Source organism: Scyliorhinus canicula, chromosome 5 (assembly GCF_902713615.1).
Source record: "Scyliorhinus canicula chromosome 5, sScyCan1.1, whole genome shotgun sequence".
NCBI lineage: Eukaryota > Metazoa > Chordata > Chondrichthyes > Carcharhiniformes > Scyliorhinidae > Scyliorhinus > Scyliorhinus canicula.
The window spans coordinates 226,573,108-226,592,387 of NC_052150.1; the positions used below are offsets into that span (position 1 = coordinate 226,573,108).

Genomic DNA, 19,280 nt, shown 5'->3' on the forward strand with positions numbered 1-19,280 from the left:
CAGTCGAGAAATCGGCCTGTATGACCCGCATTGCTCCGGATCCTTCTCCCGTTTCAGGATCAATGAAATCGAGGCCTGCAACATTGTTGGGGGGAGGACTCCCTTCTCTCTTGCTTCATTCAATGTCCTCACCAGCAGTGGGTTCATTATCTCTGAAAACTTCTTAAAGAATTCCACCGGGTAGCCGTCCGGCCCTGGAGCCTTCCCCGACTGCATGCCCTCCAGCCCCCCTCAATTTCAATTGGGGCTCCCAGCCCTTCCACCAGATCCTCATCCACCCTCTGGAACCTCAACTGACCCAAAAACTGCCTCATCCCCTCCACCCCAGCCGGGGGTTCCGACTCATATAATTTGCTGTAAAAGTCCTTAAACACCTCGTTCACCCCCGCTGGGTCCAGGACAGTATTCCCACCTCTACTCTTTACTCTCCCTCTCTCCCTGGCTGTCTCCCTTTTCCTGAGCTGGTGCGCCAACATTCTGCCAGCCTTTTCCCCGTACTCATAAATCGCCCCCCTTGCCTTCCTCAACTGTTCCACTACTTTCCCTGTAGTCAACAGCCCAAACTCCGCCTGTACCCTCCGCCGCTCCCTCAGCAGCCCCGCGTCTGGGGCCTCCGAGTATCTCCTGTCCACCTGGAGTATCTCCTCAACTAACCTGTCTCTCTCAGCCTGTTCCACCTTTTCTCTGTGGGCCCGTACCAAGATTAATTCCCCTCTGACAACTACCTTCAAAGCTTCCCAGACCGTTGCTGCAGAGACCTCCCCCGTATCATTTGTTTCCAGATAGTTTTGGGTGGACTCCAGTATACCACTTTTGTGGGCAGCCCCAACACCCACGGCAGCACTGCCCGGCCCGCAACTCGACCTGCAGCAGCTGCGGTCACAAAGGACACTATGCCCGGGTCTGCCTGGCAAAGAAAACCCCTACTCCAAACTCTTCCGCAGCCCAGAGCACTCACATCCCAAACTCACAGGCCCGCAGGCCCTGAAATGCTGCAGCCTGTATGCCGACTCCGTCCCCACCTGACACGTGCGACTCATGGGGGCCGCCATCTTGGCAACCCTACTCCTCACGGCCGGCCACGTGCGACTCATGGGGGGGCGCCATCTTGGCCGCCATCTTCCTCGCCGCCCGCCACGTGCGATCCACGGGGGCGGCCATCTTGGGCTCCATTCTCTTCAAACTCTGAAACTCACCTCGAAGATCATGACCTCAGCGGAAAATCATCACGGGGCCACTCCAGCACAGCTGACCGAGCCGCCGACTATCCGCAACTCAGCGCGGTGTCGTTGGACCAGTCGCGTCTGAAACACCTCCGCAACTCGATGATGACCGTTAAAATGAACGGGTACAGTACACCGTGCCTCTTCGACTCCAGGAGCATTGAGAGCTTTGTACACCCAGATCTGAAAAGACGCTGCTCGCTCCCTATTTTCCCTGCACGGCAAACTATCTCCCTCGCTTCGGGCTCCCACTCTGTTCACCTCCAAGGGCGCACCGTCGCGACCCTAACGATTCAGGGTGCCAGCTACTCAAACTTCCAGCTATACGTACTCCCCGAACTCTGCGCCCCACTCTTACTGGGACTCGACTTCCAGTGCAACCTCAAAAGCCTCACCCTCAGCTTCGGCGGGCCCCTGCCCCCACTCACTATCTGCAGTCTAGCGACACTAAAAATCGACCCCCCCCTCCATTCTTTGCTAATCTCACTCCGGACTGCAAACCCGTAGCCACTCGCAGCAGGCGGTACAGCCTGCAGGACAGGGTGTTTATCAGAACCGAGGTCCATAGGCTCCTATGTGAGGGGGTCATAGAGGCCAGTAACAGCCCCTGGAGAGCTCAGGTGGTGGTCGTCAAGACCGGGGAAAAATTCCGAATGGTAGTGGACTTTTGCCAAACTATTAACCGGTTCATGCTCCTTGATGTGTACCCCCTCCCCAGGATTGCAGACATGGTGAATCAGATCGCCCAGTACCGCATATTCTCCACGGTGGATCTGAAGTCTGCATACCACCAGCTCCCAATCCGCCCGGAGGACCGCCACTACACAGCGTTCGAGGCAGACGGCCGCCTCTTCCATTTCCTCCAGGTCCCCTTCGGCGTCACTAATGGGGTCTCGGTGTTCCAACGAGCAATGGACCGAATGGTGGACCAGTACGGGCTGCGGGCCACAGTTCTGTACTTGGATAACGTCACCATCTGCGGCCATGATCAGCAGGACCACGACGCCAACTTCCACCGATTTCTCCAGACGGCACAGAAACCTAACCTCACGTATAACATGGAGAAATGTGTTTTCCGCACGACCAGGCTAGCCATCATTGGCTATGTCGTGTAAAACGGAGTCCTGGACCCCGACCCGGACCGTATGCGCCCCCTCTTACAACTCCCTCTCCCTCATTGTCCCAGGGCCCTCAAAAGGTGCCTGGGGTTTTTCTCGTATTATGCCCAGTGGGTCCCTCAGTATGCGGGCAAAGCCCGCCCACTATTTAAGGCCACACTCTTTCCTCTATCAGATGAGGCTCGCCAGGCCTTCACCTGCATCAAGGAGGACATCGCCAAAGCGGCCATGCGGGCGGTGGATGAATCCGTCCCCTTCCAGGTGGAGAGCGACGCCTCATGTCACGCTCGCAGCCACACTGAATCAGGCAGGGAGACCAGTCGCCTTTTTCTCCCCAACCGTCTCCGCCTCGGAACACTCCTCAGTCGAGAAAGAAGCACGAGCCATTGTGGAGGCTATCCGTCACTGGAGGCACTACCTCGCAGGTAGGAGGTTCACCCTCATCACGACCGCTTGAAAGCTATTCACAATGACCTCTGCCACCCGGGGGTCACCCGGCTCGCCCACTACATCAAAGCCCGAAATCTGCCTTTCTCCACCGAGGAGGTAAAAGCCATCACCAGGGATTGCCCGAACTGCGCGGGGTGCAAGCCGCACTTCTATAGACCAGACAAGGCCCACCTGGTAAAGGCATCCCGTCCCTTTGAACACTTGAGCATCGATTTCAAAGGGCCACTCCCCTCGACCAATCGAAATGTGTACTTCCTGAACGTCATCGACGAGTTCTCCCACTTCCCCTTTGCCATCCCGTGCCCCGATATGACCTCCCATACAGTCATCAGAGCCCTGCACAGTGTCTTCACCCTGTTCGGTTTCCCCAGCTACGTACACAGCAACAGGGGTTCGTCCTTTATGAGCGACGAGCTGCGTCAGTACCTGCTCGACAAGGGCATCGCCTCGAGCAGGACTACCAGCTACAACCCCAGGGGGAACGGGCAGGTGGAGAGGGAGAACGCGATGGTCTGGAAGACCGTCCTACTGACCCTCCGGCCCAGGAATCTCCCGGCCTCCCATTGGCAGGAGGTCCTCCACGACGCGCTCCATGGAATTAGGTCCCTCCTATGTACAGCCACCAACCAGACCCCTCACGAACGGCTATTTGTTTTCTCTTGGGGCATTACCACAGGGGTTTCGCTCCCATCCTGGTTGAAGACACCGGGCCCGGTTCTCCTCCGGAAGCACGTCCGGGCACACAAAACAGACCCGCTAGTAGAGAGAGTGTTCCTACTCCACTCCAACCCCCAATACGCGTTCATCGAATATCCTGACGGCTGTCAGGACACCATTTCCCTCCGGGACCTGGCGCCTGCAGGATCCAAATCCACCACCACTACCACCGAGGTACCCCTCTCACTACACCCCACCCAACCCTCCTCGCCCTGCACCCCCGCACCGACAGGTTTACGGCCCGTGCTCCGCGCCCCCACGCCCCCACGCCTATAGGTTTCCTGGGCTTCCCGTCGCCCGTCGAACCAGTCGGGTACGAAGCCCGGGCCGAATCACCCCCGGAGTCCACCATCGTACCCTCACCGACCGTCACCACCCGGCCACCCGAAGAGGCTGCAACCCCGGTGCTTCGCCGATCCCAAAGGACGACTCGGCCGCCGGACCGGCTCAATTTGTAAAATCATCACCCCCGCCGGACTTGATTTTTTTTTACAGGGGGTGAATGTGGTGAATTATAAACCTAGTAATTCACACTGTGTTGTATTATTTGTATTGTGTCCTTGTGGGCTCTGTATACGAGCCGTTGCGCGGCTCTGCCCATAGGGGGAGATGAGGAGTTTGTACTGGGCTCCACTCTTGGCTCCGCCCATGGCTCCTCCCACTAACCGGAAGTATAAAGCTCTGCAGTCGTGAGCCTGCTGCCAGTTCATCTCATCGCAGGCAGGCTCTGTTGTAAGATTATTAAAGCCACTGTTCACTTCCAATCACGTGTCTTTTGAATTGATGGTTTCATCATGGGGTTGGGTCTGTGTGGAGTGGGGTTGGGTGTGAGCGGAGTGGGGTTGGGTGTGAGCGGAGTGGGGTTGGGTGTGAGCAGAGTGGGGTTGGGTGTGAGCTCAGTGGGGTTGGGTGTGAGTGGAGTGGGGTTGGGTGTGAGAGGAGTGGGGTTGGGTGTGAGCGGAGTGGGGTTGTGTGTGAGCGGAGTGGGGTTGGGTGTGAGCGGAGTGGGGTTGGGTGTGAGTGGAGTGGGGTTGGGTGTGAGTGGAGGGGTTGGGTGTGAGCTCAGTGGGGTTGGGTGTGAGCGGAGTGGGGTTGGGTGTGAGCTCAGTGGGGTTGGGTGTGAGCGGAGTGGGGTAGGTGTGAGCGGAGAGGGGTTGGCTGTGAGCTCAGTGGTGTTGGCTGTGAGCTCAGTGGGGTTGGGTGTGAGCTCAGTGGGGTTGGGTGTGAGCTCAGTGGGGTTGGGTGTGAGCTCAGTGGGGTTGGCTGTGAGTGGAGTGGGGTTGGGTGTGAGCTCAGTGGGGTTGGGTGTGAGCTCAGTGGGGTTGGGTGTGAGCTCAGTGGGGCTGGGTGTGAGCGGAGTGGGGTTGGGTGTGAGCTCAGTGGGGTTGGGTGTGAGGTCAGTGGGGTTCGGTGTGAGTGGAGTGGGGTTGGGTGTGAGCTCAGTGGGGTTGGGTGTGAGCGGAGTGGGGTTGGGTGTGAGCGGAGTGGGGTTGGGTTTGAGCGGAGTGGGGTTGGGTGTGAGCTCAGTGGTGTTGGGTGTGAGCTCAGTGGGGTTGGGTGTGAGTGGAGTGGGGTTGGGTGTGAGCTCAGTGGGGTTGGGTGTGAGTGGAGTGGGGTTGGGTGTGAGCTCAGTGGGGTTGGGTGTGAGTGGAGTGGGGTTGGGTGTGAGCGGAGTGGGGTTGGGTGTGAGCGGAGTGGGGTTGGGTGTGAGTGGAGTGGGGTTGGGAGTGAGTGGAGTGGGGTTGGGTGTGAGCGGAGTGGGGTTGGGTGTGAGCGGAGTGGGGTTGGGTGTGAGCGGAGTGGGGTTGGGTGTGAGCGGAGTGGGGTTGGGTGTGAGCTCAGTGGGGTTGGGTGTGAGCGGAGTGGGGTTGGGTGTGAGCTCAGTGGTGTTGGGTGTGAGCTCAGTGGGGTTGGGTGTGAGTGGAGTGGGGTTGGGTGTGAGCTCAGTGGGGTTGGGTGTGAGTGGAGTGGGGTTGGGTGTGAGCTCAGTGGGGTTGGGTGTGAGTGGAGTGGGGTTGGGTGTGAGTGGAGTGGGGTTGGGTGTGAGCGGAGTGGGGTTGGGTGTGAGCTCAATGGGGTTGGGTGTGAGCTCAGTGGGGTTGGGTGTGAGCGGAGTGGGGTTAGGTGTGAGCTCAGTGGGGTTGGGTGTGAGTGGAGTGGGGTTGGGTGTGAGCGGATGTGGGGTTGGGTGTGAGCTCAGTGGGGTTGGGTGTGAGCGGAGTGGGGTTGGGTGTGAGCGGAGTGGGGTTGGGTGTGAGTGGAGTGGGGTTGGGAGTGAGCGGAGTGGGGTTGGGTGTGAGCTCAGTGGGGTTGGGTGTGAGCTCAGTGGGGTTGGGTGTGAGCTCAGTGGGGTTGGGTGTGAGCTCAGTGGGGTTGGGTGTGAGCGGAGTGGGGTTGGGTGTGAGTGGAGTGGGGTTGCGTGTGAGCGGAGTGGGGTTGGGTGTGAGCGGAGTGGGGTTGGGTGTGAGCTCAGTGGGGATGGGTGTGAGCTCAGTGGGGTTGGGTGTGAGCTCAGTGGGGTTGGGTGTGAGCGGAGTGGGGTTGGGTGTGAGTGGAGTGGGGTTGGGTGTGAGCGGAGTGGGGTTGGGTGTGAGCTCAGTGGGGTTGGGTGTGAGCGGAGTGGGGTTGGGTGTGAGTGGAGTGGGGTTGGGTGTGAGCTCAGTGGGGTTGGGTGTGAGCGGAGTGGGGTTGTGTGTGAGTGGAGTGAGGTTGGGTGTGAGCTCAGTGGGGCTGGGTGTGAGCGGAGTGGGGTTGGGTGTGAGTGGAGTGGGGTTGGGTGTGAGCTCAGTGGGGTTGGGTGTGAGCTCAGTGGGGTTGGGTGTGAGTGGAGTGGGGTTGGGTGTGAGCTCAGTGGGGTTGGGTGTGAGCGGAGTGGGGTTGGGTGTGAGTGGAGTGGGGTTGGGTGTGAGCGGAGTGGGGTTGGGTGTGAGCTCAGTGGGGTTGGGTGTGAGCGGAGTGGGGTTGGGTGTGAGCTCAGTGGGGTTGGGTGTGAGCTCAGTGGGGTTGGGTGTGAGCTCAGTGGGGTTGGGTGTGGGTTCAGTGGGGTTGGGTGTGAGCGGAGTGGGGTTGGGTGTGAGCTCAGTGGGGTTGGGTGTGAGCTCAGTGGGGTTGGGTGTGAGCGGAGTGGGGTTGGGTGTGAGCTCAGTGGGGTTGGGTGTGAGCTCAGTGGGGTTGGGTGTGAGTGGAGTGGGGTTGGGTGTGAGTGGAGTGGGGTTGGGTGTGAGCGGAGTGGGGTTGGGTGTGAGCAGAGTGGGGTTCGGTGTGAGTGGAGTGGGGTTGGGTGTGAGCGGAGTGGGGTTGGGAGTGAGCGGAGTGGGGTTGGGTGTGAGCGGAGTGGGGTTGGGTGTGAGCTCAGTGGGGTTGGGTGTGAGCGGAGTGGGGTTGGGTGTGAGCGGAGTGGGGTTGGCTGTGAGCGGAGTGGGGTTGGGTGTGAGCTCAGTGGGGTTGGGTGTGAGCTCAGTGGGGTTGGGTGTGAGCTCAGTGGGGTTGGCTGTGAGCGGAGTGGGGTTGGATGTGAGCTCAATGGGGTTAGGTGTGAGGTCAGTGGGGTTGGGTGTGAGTGGAGTGGGGTTGGGTGTGAGCTCAGCGTGGTTGGGTGTAAGCTCAGTGGGGCTGGGTGTGAGTGGAGTGGGGTTGGGTGTGAGCTCAGTGGGGTTGGGTGTGAGCGGAGTGGGGTTGGGTGTGAGTGGAGTGGGGTTGGGTGTGAGGTCAGTGGGGTTGGGTGTGAGCGGAGTGGGGTTGGGTGTGAGTGGAGTGGGGTTGGGTGTGAGCTCAGTGTGGTTGGGTGTAAGCTCAGTGGGGCTGGGTGTGAGTGGAGTGGGGTTGGGTGTGAGCTCAGTGGGGTTGGGTGTGAGCGGAGTGGGTTTGGTGTGAGCGGAGTGAGTTTGGGTGTGAGTGGAGTGGGGTTGGGTGTGAGCTCAGTGGGGTTGGGTGTGAGCTCAGTGTGGTTGGGTGTAAGCTCAGTGGGGCTGGGTGTGAGTGGAGTGGGGTTGGGTGTGAGCTCAGTGGGGTTGGGTGTGAGCGGAGTGGGGTTGGGTGTGAGTGGAGTGGGGTTGGGTGTGAGGTCAGTGGGGTTGGGTGTGAGCGGAGTGGGGTTGGGTGTGAGTGGAGTGGGGTTGGGTGTGAGCAGAGTGGGGTTGGGTGTGAGCGGAGTGGGGCTGGGTGTGAGCGGAGTGAGGTTGGGTGTGAGCTCAGTGGGGTTGGGTGTGAGCGGAGTGGGGTTGGGTGTGAGTGGAGTGGGGTTGGGTGTGAGCGGAGTGGGGTTGGGTGTGAGCTCAGTGGGGTTGGGTGTGAGTGGAGTTGGGCTGGGTGTGAGTGGAGTGGGGTTGGGTGTGAGCTCAGTGGGGTTGGGTGTGAGCGGAGTGGGGTTGGGTGTGAGCTCAGTGGGGTTGGGTGTGAGCGGAGTGGGGTTGGGTGTGAGCTCAGTGGGGTTGGGTGTGAGCTCAGTGGGGTTGGGTGTGAGCAGAGTGGGGTTGGGTGTGAGCGGAGTGGGGTTGGGTGTGAGCAGAGTGGGGTTGGGAGTTAGCGGAGTGGGGTTGGGTGTGATCGGAATGGGGTTGGGAGTGAGTGGAGTGGGGTTGGGTGTGAGCAGAGTGGGGTTGGGTGTGAGCGGAGTGGGGTTGGGTGTGAGCTCAGTGGGGTTGGGTGTGAGTGGAGTGGGGTTGGGTGTGAGCTCAGTGGGGTTGGGTGTGAGCTCAGTGGGGTTGGGTGTGAGCTCAGTGGGGTTGGCTGTGAGCGGAGTGGGGTTGGATGTGAGCTCAATGGGGTTAGGTGTGAGCTCAGTGGGGTTGGGTGTGAGCGGAGTGGGGTTGGGTGTGAGCTCAGTGGGGTTGGGTGTGAGCGGAGTGGGTTTGGTGTGAGCGGAGTGAGTTTGGGTGTGAGTGGAGTGGGGTTGGGTGTGAGCTCAGTGGGGTTGGGTGTGAGCTCAGTGGGGTTGGGTGTGAGCGGAGTGGGGTTGGGTGTGAGCAGAGTGGGGTTGGGTGTGAGTGGAGTGGGGTTGGGTGTGAGCTCAGTGGGGTTGGGTGTGAGCTCAGTGGGGTTGGGTGTGAGCGGAGTGGGGTTGGGTGTGAGCTCAGTGGGGTTGGCTGTGAGCGGAGTGGGGTTGGGTGTGAGCGGAGTGGGGTTGGGTGTGAGCTCAGTGGGGTTGGGTGTGAGCGGAGTGGGGTTGGGTGTGAGCTCAGTGGGGTTGGGTGTGAGTGGAGTGGGGTTGGCTGTGAGCGGAGTGGGGTTGGGTGTGAGCGGAGTGGGGTTGGGTGTGAGCTCAGTGGGGTTGGGTGTGAGCGGAGTGGGGTTGGGTGTGAGCTCAGTGGGGTTGGGTGTGAGGTCAGTGGGGTTGGGTGTGAGCTCAGTGGGGTTGGGTGTGAGCTCAGTGGGGTTGGGTGTGAGCTCAGTGGGGTTGGGTGTGAGTGGAGTGGGGTTGGGTGTGAGTGGAGTGGGGTTGGGTGTGAGCGGAGTGGGGTTGGGTGTGAGCTCAGTGGGGTTGGGTGTGAGCGGAGTGGTGTTGGGTGTGAGCTCAGTGGGGTTGGGTGTGAGCGGAGTGGGGTTGGGTGTGAGCGGAGTGGGGTTGGGTGTGAGCTCAGTGGGGTTGGGTGTGAGCGGAGTGGGGTTGGGTGTGAGCGGAGTGGGGTTGGGTGTGAGCGGAGTGGGGTTGGGAGTGAGCGGAGTGGGGTTGGGTGTGAGCGGAGTGGGGTTGGGTGTGAGTGGAGTGGGGTTGGGTGTGAGCAGAGTGGGGTTGGGTGTGAGCGGAGTGGGGTTGGGTGTGAGTGGAGTGGGGTTGGGTGTGAGCAGAGTGGGGTTGGGTGTGAGCGGAGTGGGGTTGGGTGTGAGCGGAGTGGGGTTGGGTGTGAGTGGAGTGGGGTTGGGTGTGAGCTCAGTGGGGTTGGGTGTGAGCTCAGTGGGGTTGGGTGTGAGCGGAGTGGGGTTGGGTGTGAGCTCAGTGGGGTTGGCTGTGAGCGGAGTGGGGTTGGGTGTGAGCGGAGTGGGGTTGGGTGTGAGCTCAGTGGGGTTGGGTGTGAGCGGAGTGGGGTTGGGTGTGAGCTCAGTGGGGTTGGGTGTGAGTGGAGTCGGGTTGGCTGTGAGCGGAGTGGGGTTGAGTGTGAGCGGAGTGGGGTTGGGTGTGAGCTCAGTGGGGTTGGGTGTGAGCGGAGTGGGGTTGGGTGTGAGCGGAGTGGGGTTGGGTGTGAGCTCAGTGGGGTTGGGTGTGAGCGGAGTGGGGTTGGGTGTGAGCTCAGTGGGGTTGGGTGTGAGCGGAGTGGGGTTGGGTGTGAGCGGAGTGGGGTTGGGTGTGAGCTCAGTGGGGTTGGGTGTGAGCGGAGTGGGGTTGGGTGTGAGCGGAGTGGGGTTGGGTGTGAGCGGAGTGGGGTTGGGAGTGAGCGGAGTGGGGTTGGGTGTGAGCGGAGTGGGGTTGGGTGTGAGCGGAGTGGGGTTGGGTGTGAGCTCAGTGGGGTTGGGTGTGAGCTCAGTGGGGTTGGGTGTGAGCTCAGTGGGGTTGGGTGTGAGCGGAGTGGGGTTGGGTGTGAGCTCAGTGGTGTTGGGTGTGAGCTCAGTGGGGTTGGGTGTGAGTGGAGTGGGGTTGGGTGTGAGCTCAGTGGGGTTGGGTGTGAGTGGAGTGGGGTTGGGTGTGAGCTCAGTGGGGTTGGGTGTGAGTGGAGTGGGGTTGGGTGTGAGCTCAGTGGGGTTGGGTGTGAGTGGAGTGGGGTTCGGTGTGAGCTCAGTGGGGTTGGGTGTCAGCTCAGTGGGGTTGGGTGTGAGCAGAGTGGGTTGGGTGTGAGCGGAGTGGGGTTGGGTGTGAGCTCAGTGGAGTTGGGTGTGAGCTCTGGGGTTGGGTGTGAGCGGAGTGGGGTTGGGTGTGAGCGGAGTGGGGTTGGGTGTGAGCGGAGTGGGGTTGGGTGTGAGTGGAGTGGGGTTGGGTGTGAGCTCAGTGGGGTTGGGTGTGAGCTCAGTGGGGTTGGGTGTGAGCGGAGTGGGGTTGGGTGTGAGCGGAGTGGGGTTGGGTGTGAGCGGAGTGGGGTTGGGTGTGAGCTCAGTGGGGTTGGGTGTGAGCGGAGTGTGGTTGGGTGTGAGCTCAGTGGGGTTGGGTGTGAGTGGAGTGGGGTTGGGTGTGAGTGGAGTGGGGTTGGGTGTGAGCGGAGTGGGGTTGGGTGTGAGCTCAGTGGGGTTGGGTGTGAGCTCAGTGGGGTTGGGTGTGAGCGGAGTGGGGTTGGGTGTGGACTCAGTGGGGTTGGGTGTGAGTGGAGTGGGGTTGGGTGTGAGCTCAGTGGGGTTGGGTGTGAGCTCAGTGGGGTTGGGTGTGAGCAGAGTGGGGTTGGGTGTGAGCGGAGTGGGGTTGGGTGTGAGTGGAGTGGGGTTGGGTTTGAGCTCAGTGGGGTTGGGTGTGAGCGGAGTGGGGTTGGGTGTGAGCGGAGTGGGGTTGGGTGTGAGCTCAGTGGGGTTGGGTGTGAGTGGAGTGGGGTTGGGTGTGAGCTCAGTGGGGTTGGGTGTGAGCGGAGTGGGGTTGGGTGTGAGTGGAATGGGGTTGGGTGTGAGCTCAGTGGGGTTGGGTGTGAGCTCAGTGGGGTTGGGTGTGAGCGGAGTGGGGTTGGGTGTGAGTGGAGTGGGGTTGGGTGTGAGCGGAGTGGGGTTGGGTGTGAGCGGAGTGGGGTTGGGTGTGAGCGGAGTGGGGTTGGGTGTGAGTGGAGTGGGGTTGGGTGTGAGCGGAGTGGGGTTGGGTGTGAGCGGAGTGGGGTTGGGTGTGTGTGGAGTGGGGTTGGGTGTGAGTGGAGTGGGGTTGGGTGTGAGCGGAGTGGGGTTGGGTGTGAGGGGAGTGGGGCTGGGTGTGAGCGGAGTGGGGTTGGGTGTGAGCGGAGTGGGGTTGGGTGTGAGCGGAGTGGGGTTGGGTGTGAGCTCAGTGGGGTTGGGTGTGAGCGGAGTGGGGTTGGGTGTGAGCTCAGTGGGGTTGGGTGTGAGTGGAGTGGGGTTGGGTGTGAGCGGAGTGGGGTTGGGTGTGAGTGGAGTGGGGTTGGGTGTGAGCGGAGTGGGGTTCAGCCTTGCCTCCTGAAAATGTTCAAATTGGAAAGCGAAGAGTCCCAATATCTTCAATAAAAACAAAAGACTGCGGATGCTGTAAATGTGGAAATGCTGGACAAACACAGCAGGGACTGGCAGCATCTGTACAGAGAGATTTAGAGGTCACTTTGGGATCACACTTACTGCCTGGCCTGTCAGTTCTGTTCCAATATCTTTGCCCCCCTGATTGATGCCTGAGCTTGATGGGGGTGAGGCTCTGCCAGGGCTGTGTGTGGGGGCAGTAGATGTTGGCACCCTTGCCAATGCAGGGACAGAGAGGAACTGTTGGCAGTGGGAGCCCAGCTGCTTCTCCAGCCTCCTGCTCCTCCCTGGCTGCTGTGCCACCCCCTGTTGTTAAAGCAGAGCTGGCCCCTGCCCCACACCGACCGCTGCCTCTCACTTTAAACCATCACTGAGGCACTTTGTGATTCAACGTTCCCTCACAAATGCTGAGTCATCATCGTTCCTATTCCGGGGGCGGCAGAGACAATCGTCCATTCAACTGAAACCTTCCTGTTTCTCCGCCACCTCCATGTGACTGAAGCCGAGTGCTCGGGGTGAGTGCTTCAGTCTTTCATCCCCCAGCCTGCTGTGTTCCACTCTGCTCAAAGTCTGGCACCATTGTGGCTGAAATCATTCTCCCATCCTGTGTAACTGGGCTCTTCCTGTGTGTATTGGGGAGGGGTGTGTGTCTGAGCCTGTGTAACTGGGCTCTTCCTGTGTGTATTGGGGAGGGTGTGTGTTTGATCCTGTGTATCTGGGCTCTTCCTGGGTGTATTTGGGGAGGGTGTGTGTGTTTGATCCTGTGTATCTGGGCTCTTCCTGTGTGTATTGGGGAGGGTGTGTGTGTTTGAGCCTGTGTAACTGAGCTCTTCCTGTGTGTATTGGGGAGGGTGTGTGTTTGATCCTGTGTAACTGGGCTCTTCCTGTGTGTATTGGGGAGGGTGTGTGTGTCTGAGCCTGTGTAACTGAGCTCTTCCTGTGTGTATTGGGGAAGGTGTGTGTTTGATCCTGTGTAACTGAACTCTTCCTGTGTGTATTGGGGAGGGTGTGTGTCTGAGCCTGTGTAACTGGGCTCTTCCTGTGTGTATTGGGGAGGGGGTGTGTTTCTGAGCCTGTGTAACTGGGCTCTTCCTGTGTGTATTGGGGAGGGTGTGTGTCTGAGCCTGTGTAACTGGGCTCTTCCTGTGTGTATTGGGGAGGGGGTGTGTTTCTGAGCCTGTGTAACTGGGCTCTTCCTGTGTGTATTGGGGAGGGTGTGTGTGTCTGAGCCTGTGTAACTGGGCTCTTCCTGTGTGTATTGGGGAGGGTGTGTGTGTCTGAGCCTGTGTAACTGGGCTCTTCCTGTGTGTATTGGGGAGGGTGTGTGTGTCTGAGCCTGTGTAACTGGGCTCTTCCTGTGTGTATTGGGGAGGGTGTGTGTCTGAGCCTGTGTAACTGGGCTCTTCCTGTGTGTATTGGGGAGGGGGTGTGTTTCTGAGCCTGTGTAACTGGGCTCTTCCTGTGTGTATTTGGGGAGGGTGTGTGTCTGAGCCTGTGTAACTGGGCTCTTCCTGTGTGTATTGGGGGTGGGGTGTTTAAAGCAAGGTGCCCTTGGTTACAATGCCAGTTATTCACCCTCCTGCCCTCCCCAGTGAAGCAGTCTCTTTTACTGCCGCAATGACCCGAAGTATTTTTACCTTCAGCTGTCACAAGCGGCAGAAACGCAATCGATAAACTGGACGTTCAATGATTCAGACATCCTTGTATCAAATTCCTTTCTGGGCTTCTGTAACTGAACTGAATGGAGGATATGAATGTTAATTTGTTGGGTTTTGTGAATTCCCCACGTTCCTTCCTGATGGGGCAGGCGCTGTTTGAATTCGGTGTGAAAGGATGACTTTGTATCTGTCTGGGTTTGTATCCATCATGTCCATTTCATCCCAGTCACTGGCTGCCGCTTCCCATTCATCAGGAAAGGGGGGGGGGGGGGGGGGGGGGGGGCTGGCTGTTGACTGGCATTTCCATTGCCCAATTAGTGATCGGGATGGTGCTGCACCTGCTGACTAAGAGCCAATCGGAAGGGGGTATTAGAAGCTGTCAGAAACCTCTGCCTCTTTGTGTTGTTTCTGGGATGTGGGCATTACTGGTTGTGCCTGAGGACACGGACGATCCACCACATTGCTGTGGATCGGGATCACGTGTCGGCCACCGACCAGGTAAGGATGCCAGATTGGAGCTTCGAGTCTGCATCCAGCCTCTGAAAGAGCTCCCTACCCAGGCCCTTTGCCCAACCTATCCCTCTTACCCCACCTAACCTGTACATCCCTGGACACTAAGGGGCAATTTTATGACGGCCAATCCACCTAACCTGCACCCGGAGGAAACCCACGCGGACGGGGGGAGATTGTTGCAAACTCCACACAGTCGCCCGAGGCCGGAATTGAACCTGGGTCCCTGGAGCTGCGAGGCAGGAGTTGCAAACCACTGTGCCACCATGCGGTATGACACTCGTTTCATGGTCGTCACGGCAGCACAATGCTCAGCACTGATGATTCACAGCTCCAGGGTCCCAGGTTCGATTCCCCGCTGGGTCACTGTCTGCGCGGAGTCTGCACGGTCTCCCCGTGTCTGCGTGGGTTTCCTCCGGGTGCTCCGGTTTCCTCCCACAAATCCATAAGATGTGCTGTCAGGTGAATCGGACATTCTGAATTCTCCCTCGGTGTACCCGAACAGGCGCTGGAGTGTGGCGACTAGGGGATTTTCACAGTAACTTCATTGCAGGGTTAATGTAAGCCTACTTGTTGCAATAAAGATTATTGTTATTAGATTTTTAAATTCCAGATTTTTACAGAATTCAATTATTACCATAGCCCTGCGATTGGAACCCTGGGTTTCCCAGAGCATTATTACCCAGGTCTCGGGATTACTATCCCAGTAACCAAACCACTCCCGCACTGCCTCTCCTGCACAGGGAGGCAGTGACATTCTAACAAACAGGAGGATTTGTCACCAATGCGGGTTGCTTTCTAAACAAAACGCAACACAAGGTAAAACTTTCTTAAAACTTTCTTTGTCATCTTTCTGACATGTTTTCTTTTTAAAATTAAAGCATTGCTCCATTTGCAGTCAAAACGCACTGTAACAAAACAAAAACGTTGTCAAAAGTTAGTGTTGCATTTTATAAGATTGTGTGTGGTAAGGGCAGCATTGATAGAACCAGCATTTTACTGCCCACTTATAATAATAATCTTTATTGTCACAAGTAGGATCACATTAATGCTGCAATGAAGTTGCTGTGAAAAGCCCCTAGTTGCCACACTCCGGCGCCTTTTCGGGTACACAGAGGGAGAATTCAGAATGTCCAAATTACCTAACAGCACGTCTTTCGGGACTTGTGGGAGGAAACCGGAGCACCCGGAGGAAACCCACGCAGACACGGGGAGAACGTGCAGACTCCACACAGACAGTGACCCAAGCCGGGAATCGAACAGTGAAGCAACAGTGCTAACCGCTGTGCTACCGTGCCACCTACCAGCTGCCCGATGGTTTGATACGAAGAGTGGTTTAGGTCAGTTGAGAGTTAACGATGTTGGTGTGTAATTGGAGTCAGTCTGAGGAAAGACCTCAGGTTCCATTTCTGCAACGACACAAAGGTTGGTGGAATTGCGGATAGCGATGAGAACTGTCCAAGGATACAGCAAGATATAGATCATTTGGAGACTTGGGCGGAGAGATGGCAGATGGAGTTTAATCCGGACAAATGTGAGGTAATGCATTTTGGAAGGTCTAATGCAGGTAGGGAATATACAGTGAATGGTAGAACCCTCAAGAGTATTGACAGTCAGAGAGATCTAGGTGTACAGGTCCACAGGTCACTGAAAGGGGCAACACAGGTGGAGAAGGTAGTCAAGAAGGCATACGGCATGGTTACCTTCATTGGCCGGGGCATTGAGTATAAGAATTGGCAAGTCATGTTGCAGCTGTATAGAACCTTAGTTAGGCCACACTTGGAGTATAGTGTTCAATTCTGGTCGCCACACTACCAGAAGGATGTGGAGCCGTTAGAGAGGGTGCAGAAGAGATTTACCAGGATGTTGCCTGGTGTGGAGGGCATTAGCTATGAGGAGAGGTTGAATAAACTCGGTTTGTTCTCACTGGAACGACGGAGGTTGAGGGGCGACCTGATAGAGGTCTACAAAATTATGAGGAGCATAGACAGAGTGGATAGTCAGAGGCTTTTCCCCAGGGTAGAGGGGTCAATTACTACGGGGCATAGGTTTAAGGTGCGAGGTGCAAGGGTTAGAGTAAATGTACGAGGCAAGATTTTTTACACAGAGGGTAGTGGGTGCCTGGAACTCGCTGCCGGAGGAGGTGGTGGAAGCAGGGTGCGATGAACGGTATTAATAACTGCCGTAAACTGTACCTGACCTTTAATACCTTGCCCCTTTAAGAGGCTTGGAACCCTGGGGGAGTCCGCCTCTGGCTACGCCCCCAGGAAACGGTATATAGGATAAGGCTCCATGTGGTGAGCACACTTCTCTCGGATGCTGTTCAGTTCTCTGTAGATTAAAGCCTTTTGATTACCGACCTCGCTCTCGCCTCGCAATTGAGGGTGCCTCACAGAGACGATAGTGACATTTAAGAGGCATCTTAACAAATACATGAATAGGATGGGAATAGAGGGATACGGACCCAGGAAGTGTAGAAGATTGTAGTTTAGACGGGCAGCATGGTCGGCACTTGCTTGGCGGGCCGAAGGGCCTGTTCCTGTGCTGTACTTTTCTTTGTTCTTTTGTTTGTTCTTTGAGACAGAAATGCTGGAAATGGTCAGCAGGGTTGTCTGCTGAGAGAAAACCGAGTCAATGAGGTTTCATCAGGACCGGGAAAAGCTGCAGATGTAAAAGAATTAGTGTAAGAACAATGTGCAGCCTCATGTGGAAAAGGCAGGGGAATGGCCCGAAGCCCATTTGGAGAGCTGGTGCAGAAATGATGGGCCGAATGGCTTGAATCTGTAATTCTGTAAGATTTTGAGAAAGTTATGGAAGTGACATATAGAAGCACATGTTGAACGATCAGTGAAGCTAGCAGAGTTGTGTGTTTTTGAGACAAACGATGAAGATATCTTGGACAAGTCACGTTGCCGCTGAAGCTGGTAGAAGCAGAAAGATTTGCTAACCAAGATCAGGAAATGACGGTTGGAATTTTTGGTCGCATAATTAGAAATCATGACCTCGGGAGTCTGCTGCTGGGAAAGATTGATGGCAAAATAGATCAAGGTGAACAAAGAATGATTTTTCGAATGAGATCCTCAAAAACCGATGGATGTAGCGCCAATGAAAATGATCCACGCCTCCAGGTCAGGTTTAACAAAGAGATCTATGGTCCCCAATGCCCTCTCTTCGGGCACAGCACCTGAAGGGGGGGGGGGAGAAGGGAAGAGCGGGTGAGAGAGCAAACGGGAAGGTCTGTGAAAGGGTGGTAAACAGGAGAGATTCAATAACAAAATAGATAGTGGCACAAGGCTAAAGATAATGGTACTGGTAAAGGAACAAAGGGTGGGTCAAAAGCAGAGATTCACAACCTTTCCTTCTGAGCATCTCGCCCCCTACCCTAAACCTGCTTCCCGGCCTTTTAACGTTTCACAGACCTGTAACATTTTTTGTATAATTCTAATTAGGGGCTGGTTTAGCACAGTGGGCTAAACAGCTGGCTTGTAATGCCAGCAGCGCGGGTTCAATTCCTGTACCGGCCTCCCTTGAACAGGCGCCGGAATGTGGCGACTGGGGGCTTTGCACAGTAACTTCATTGAAGTCTACTTGTGACAATAAGCGATTATAATTATTATGAAATGAAAATCGCTTATTGTCACAAGTAGGCTTCAATGAAGTTACTGTGAAAAGCCCCCAGTCGCCACATTCCGGCGCCTGTCCGGGGAGGCTGGTGCGGGAATCGAACCGTGCTGCTGGCCTGCTTGGTCTGCTTTAAAAGCCAGTGATTTAGCTCAGTGAGCTAAACCAGCCTATACGATTTTAAAAAAAATTGATGTGGACCTTTCAGTTGTTGCTAAACAACAATTGTGTCAGAACGTGGAGCTTTCTTTGACAAACGTACAGACATTTTATGATCAATGTTCATCCAGGTTTTGATTTCATTGATTGAAAATCCAGTTTCTTCGAAGTTGACTTTACTAAACGTCAGGGGCTGGTTCAGCACAGTGGGCTAAACAGCTGGCTTGTAATGCCGAACAAGGCCAGCAGCGCGGGTTCAATTCCCGCACCGGCCTCCCCTGAACAGGCGCCGGAATGTGGCGACTGGGGGCTTTTCACAGTAACTTCATGGAAGCCTACTTGTGACAATAAGCGATTATTATTATTAAATGGGACTAACCCATTCAGGACTGCTGAAGAAGCGGTACTGTATTCATCTGAGTTCACACTGAATGAACGTAGCCATTAGCATTTTCTAATATTACAGCAGTGACTACACATCACAAGTTGTGGACAAGATTGTTCCATCGTGTGTTCTGGAAGGTGAGTATTAATCCATAGATTCCCAACGGTGCAGAAGGAGGCCATTCAGCCTGCACTGACCCTCCAAAAGAGCACCACTCGGCCCACTCCCCCTCTCAATCCCCGTAACACTGCGCATTGATCACGGCCAAGCCACCTAACCTGCACATCCTTGGACAGTGGGAGGAAACCGGAGCACCCGGAGGAAACCCACGCAGACACGGGGAGAACGTGCAGACTCCGCACAGACAGTGACCCGAGGCTGGGATTGAACCAACATCCCTGGCGCTGTGAGGCAGCAGTGCTAACCGCTGTGCCACCATGCCGCCTGATGGCATTTGGTATTATCAACTCCTCGCTTTTGGGACATTAATTTTTGTCACTAGCACACATCACCTAACAAATGTCTCATCTTGTGTCAGAACAAATTTCAATGTAGATGAACTTCAATGCAGATCCAGCCAGTAATTTAGGAAGGGAGTTGAAGGGAGTGACTGAATCTGACAGTTTGATAAACATGAATAGAGATCGTCAGTAATAGCTGGGAAGCATTATAGAATCTGAGAGATGGATTAACTTCAGTAAAGATACAGTTGTTAATGGCTGAGAAAGATTACTGATAGGACTGGCTGGATGTGATCACAGATATAGTTAGCCACCATTCTGAGCAGTCACTGAATTCCATGGCGCAGGAGATTAGGATGGGAATTAAAACAGATTGCTGGCCGCATGTAATAATCACTATCCTCACAGTAACATTAGTAAAGATAGAGTCAGCATCGTAGGGCACTGGCTGGAAGGAGAGATTGAACCAGAGAATGCAGCACGGTAGCATTGTGGGTAGCACAATCGCTTCACAGCTCCAGGGTCCCAGGTTCGATTCTGGCTTGGGTCACTGTCTGTGCGGAGTCTGCACATCGTCCCCGTGTGTGCGTGGGTTTCCTCCGGGTGCTCCAGTTTCCTCCCACAGTCCAAAGATGTGCAGGTTAGGTGGATTGGCCATGATAAATTGCCCTTAGTGTCCAAAATTGCCCTTAGTGTTGGGTGGGGTTCCTGGGTTATGGGGATAGGGTGGAGGTGTTGACCTTGGGTAGGGTGCTCTTTCCAAGAGCCGGTGCAGACTTGATGGGCCGAATGGCCTCCTTCTGCACTGTAAATTCTATGATCTATATGGCAGGAACAAAATTAAAATTGAAGTGTTGAGTGGATTGGATTTGTTTATTGCCACGTGTACCGAG

General features: G+C 56.3%; 1 protein-coding gene across 5 annotated transcripts in view; it reads left to right on the forward strand.

Moving 5' to 3' along the window:
- The window catches only part of LOC119966633 (riboflavin transporter 2-like), a 45,235-nt gene that overhangs the window by 2,875 nt on the left and 23,080 nt on the right, over positions 1-19,280 (forward strand). For 2 of the 5 annotated variants that reach the window (XM_038798657.1, XM_038798662.1), the window contains exon 1: positions 11,725-12,108. The exons of 1 other annotated variant lie outside the window; for it this stretch is intronic. The gene's annotated coding sequence lies outside the window, so the exon portion shown is untranslated. Of the gene's footprint in view, positions 1-11,724; positions 12,109-13,626; positions 13,750-14,384; positions 14,581-19,280 lie in introns of those variants that run through there. 2 more of the 5 variants (XM_038798659.1, XM_038798660.1) reach the window with 2 other exon arrangements.